Genomic DNA, 4934 nt, shown 5'->3' on the forward strand with positions numbered 1-4934 from the left:
TAATGTTTTTGCGTTGTTTTTCTCAAATCTGGCCTGGTAGATGTGTTCCACGTGGTCAATTTTCAAAAACTTCAGAGCGCTTTATCTTAAATTTTAAAAAAGTTTTTCATATGCATTAAAGCATGGGTGGACCATCGACCCACCCTTGCAAATGCTTACGGTGAAGAAGACAACTGTGGTCAGTGAGCAGAAACTTGATAATGGTAAGCTGCAGAGTTTGATGAAGTATGTTTTCCACCTCAAGCACTGATACCATCTTGTTTCAATAGGGGAAAAAGGATTTTGTTTATTTTCAGGGTTGATCGCCGGATTTGGACTGATGGATTCAGTGGGGTAGTGATTCTGTTGCAACTATTGTTCCAAGTTTTATCATTTCACTGAATATGGCGTTGGAAGGGGATAATAGATTACGATTTATACATTCACAAGGATAGTAAAATTGGTGTCACTATGGGGATAATAGATTACAATTATCATTTCACTAGATTACAAGGTTCCATCATTTACCTTACTCGAAGTCCTCCCTGACATGAACTGAAAACAAATGTAGAGGCAAGAGAAAATGAAGAAAAATCACGAAATTCACAAAATGCCACATTTCAACATCTCAATCACGAAAATCACGAAAAGTATCTCTGGAAACGGTTGAGATGGGGTCTGCTGAGACAGAGATCGAGGGCAAAGGTCTGTGATGGTGGTGGTTGGTGATGGAGGTTGTTGCGAGCCGCAAGGGCTTGACTGAGAGACTAATTGTGGCCGGCGACGGTGATGGACTCAGTTGAGAGAGAGAGAGAGCTTGATTGAGAGAGATACCAAGGGCCTGCGACGGTGGTGGCCAGAGAGAGGATTGGAGCTGGACGATGGTGGTGGATGGAGAGAGAGAGAGAGAGATCACAATCTTGTAAATGGTACCCAACCCCTAAAGTCGGGTACCATTATGATAAAACAAGGGTTGTTCGATTTGCATTGATCAAACGGCCGTCAATAGTCCAACGGTTTACAGGGTTCCCTAATTTACATATTTGGGGGGAACACACACACACACACACACACACACACACATATATATATATATATATATATATATATATATATATATATATATATATATATATATATATATATATATATATATTGGTTGGCATATATGAGTCTTGTGTATATGATGAAAACAATTGTAGGGGAGTACATTCAATAGTTTTTTTTCCTCTATCTATTGAACACTGACAGTTCGGAGACGTACACAATGAGGGAGGATAAATAAAGAGACAGAAAAGATAAGAACGAAGACGGGATTTGAGAAATGGTCTGCGTCAATTTTTCTACTGTGATATTTTGAGCATATATCCTAGGATAAATAACCTCCATTGGTGTAGCCATTTTCATTCTAGCCTTTAATGTAATTTTACTCATGAGTTTTGGGTATCTAGTGAGTTAAAATAAAATCAATTTTGTTTCTAAAATGTTATGAAAATATATATGTTAAGGAGTGCTTAGATATGACTATAATACGACATACATTAATGAGAGAGAGGGCCCTTCTCTCTCTTTAACAGGTGGACTCAGTACATGAGAGGCGACATGGCCACCTTTGTTTCCATTTCAAACCAATATCTTCCACTTGCTCATGAGAACCAAATCATGATGCAATGATTTTCCTTTCAATATTTGGGTCTTGCACTTGCATCAAAAAAAATAACAATGATGTATTTTATCTTCTATATTCAAGATTTATTCATCAAGTTAGATATCTCAATTAGACATATCTTAAACCCATATAGGATATATGTTTTAAAAATAATTCTTCAGATATGCCTTTTGTTAAAGGATTCACAATCATATTAGTTATAGGTAAGTAATTGACTATTATTTTGTTCTTCTCAATCATGTCATGAACATAATGATATTTTACTATTATGTGTTTGTTTTTAGAATTATCTACTCAACTCTTCATAAGAGTAATAGCGGCTTGATTATCACAGCAATTTGCATTGGTGGTCATTGGTTATATCCAACTCTAAATCTTTGATGAAGAAATTTATCCAAACGACAAAGGTGACAGTAGCATTGCAGGCAACATACTTAACTTCTTGGGTATGCTGAGCTACACAACCTTGTTTCTTGCATGACTAAGAAATTGCCTCCTCTAAGAAGAAAAATGCATTCAGAAGTGGATTTACTATCATCTCTGCTATCAGAAAAATTAACATTAGAATATTCAGTCAGTTCTATGTCATTTTCTTGATAACATAAATATAATTTTTTGGTCATTTCAAATACCTAAATATTCTCTTAATTATTTGCCAATGAGGCCAAGTGGGATAACTCTAGTAGACCAACAATAAAGCTAATATCAGGCTTGGCACTTGATATAACATACATTAAGCTTCCAACAACTTTCACATAAGATTCAGTTTATCTTGTGCTTCACTCAAACAATCATTTTTACTTAATTTGACCCATTTTACTACAGAAGTACTACTGACTTGTAGTTACTCATTATAAACTTTTTAAGTATATGATCATTATATCTTTCTTCACTCAAACTTAAACATTTAGATTTTTTGTCTCGTGTAATTTTTATTCCAAGAACATAGGATGTCTCTCCTATGTCTTTCATTTTAAATTAAAAATTTAACTGTCTTAGTTTTTACAATCATCTCATTGTCATTTTCAGTCAAAAGACTATAATCCACATATAAGAACAAAATAAAATATTTTCTCTCACTTTTTCAAACATAAATACAATGGTCAAATCTATTTGCCATAGTAATTGCCTTATAAAACTTCAAATACCATTGATGTAGAGAGTATTTAAGTTTGTATAATTTTTTTTTCAACCTGTATACTTTATTCTCTTAGCCTTTGACAATATAACCTTTAGGTTATTCTATAAAAATCTTTTAGATTACCATTTATGAATGTTGTTTTGACATCTATTTGATGTAGATCCAAATCATAATATGCTACAATAGCCAAAAGTATTTTTATTTATGCAAATTTTGTAACTAGTGAATATGTATCTACATAGTCCAATCATTCTCTTTAAGAAAATCCTGCAGCTACTAATTTGGCTTTAAATTTGTCTATACTACCATCAAACTTCTATTTCTTTCTTAATATCCATTTTCATCCAATGGTTTTTCTTTTCTCGGGTGGATTTGTTAATTGTCAGACTTGGTTTTTTTTCAATGGACTCAACTTTTTTGTCCATGACTTTTATCAAGTTTGTTGATTCATGAAAGTTAATTGTCTGACTATATGACATGTTATCTTCTATGTTATCAAGATCTAGTGAGTAACATAGTTCGTATGTTAAGTAAACATAATAGTCATCTAGGTATAAAGGAGAAGCTCTTGACCTTTTGTGTTAACAAGTGTCTAATGTAAATGAGAAAGATCATTAAAAGTTAGTTTATCATTGCTTAACAGCCTGTAAAAATCATAAATACGGTCAAATGGATCATCTTCATTGATTTCAAGAATTATTGGATCCATATTTTGTTCTTCCAAGAATTCAACATATGTACTTTCAATTAAACCTTTATTAGGATGATAAAATTTATAACCTTTAGATCCTTTTGGATATTCAATAAATGTACATCTTATAGATTTACTGTTCAATTTATCTCTAAACTGATCTAAAATTTTGATATGAGCAACAAAACCTCATTTATGAAGATAACTTATATCATAGGGTGTAGATATAATGGCTTTACATGAAACTCTATTCAAAATATAGGTAGTTGTGTAAATAGCTTCAACTGAAAATACCTTGGGCAAAGAAGTATGAGACAACATGTATCTTACCATGCCTAGAAGAGTTCTATTGTATCTTTCTGCCACATCATTTTAATGGGGGTGTTCTAGGCATTATTGTTTGAGGTTTAATTTCATTCACCTTACAATATTCAAAAAATTTGCTTGAAGTATATTTGCCTCCTCGATTAAACCTTAAAACTTTTATTCTTCTTTCAAGTTAAGTTTCAACTTCTTATCGATATTCTTTAAACTTCTCTAATGTCTTAAACTTATGTGATATAAAACATATATATCTATACATAAAAAAGCACCAATACAAGTTATGAAGTATTACATTCTTCTATTGGTTTGGGTCCTAAAAGGTCTACAAATGTTTGAATGGATGATCTTTAATAGTTTGGATGCTTTAATTACTTTAGTTGAAAAATATTTTCTTGTCATTTTTTCATGAATGCATGATTCACATCTATGAAATGATGTTTATTCAAAATTAGGTAATAAATTTACTTTAACAAGTTTTTTTATTTTATTTAAACTAATGTGTCCTAATCTTTGGTGTCAAACATTCACATTCATATTAAGAACACTATCAATATAAGAAAAAATAGAAGCAACTTTATTAAAATTAGAAACATGAACTTTAAACAGTCCATGGTCTTGGTCGAAGCAACCTTCAATTTTGAACCGACCATGCTTGGCAACAGTCACCTTTCTTGGGATGAACATAACTTCAAATCCCTTATTAATTAGGGTAGGGACATACATCAGATTCTGCCATAGGGACAACACACATAATACATCAATAAGCAAAGCAATATTATTGGAGACTTCAATACGATATGTCCCAACACCCATAACATCATAGTTGGTGTTATTTTTCATATACACATGATGTTCTTCAAGTTTATATTCTTTTATCTCCACTACACCTTCCTTACTCTTGGCAATGTGATGTGTTGCTTCTGAGTTTACCCACAATTTAGAAAGTTCTTGGTCCGCATACAAGCACTTTGATATCATACCTCTTCTTTTGCCTACCATTTTTGTTGTATTTATTATTGTTATTGTTCTGGTGACTTCAACAATATCTTTTGAAGTGCTCAAGTTTACTACACTTGAAGCATTTTATCTGGGAGACAAGTTCTTGCGACTTACGGAATGTTAGACCCTTA

Source organism: Nuphar pumila, chromosome 1 (assembly GCF_984573655.1).
Source record: "Nuphar pumila chromosome 1, dmNupPumi1.hap1.1, whole genome shotgun sequence".
Classification (NCBI taxonomy): domain Eukaryota; kingdom Viridiplantae; phylum Streptophyta; class Magnoliopsida; order Nymphaeales; family Nymphaeaceae; genus Nuphar; species Nuphar pumila.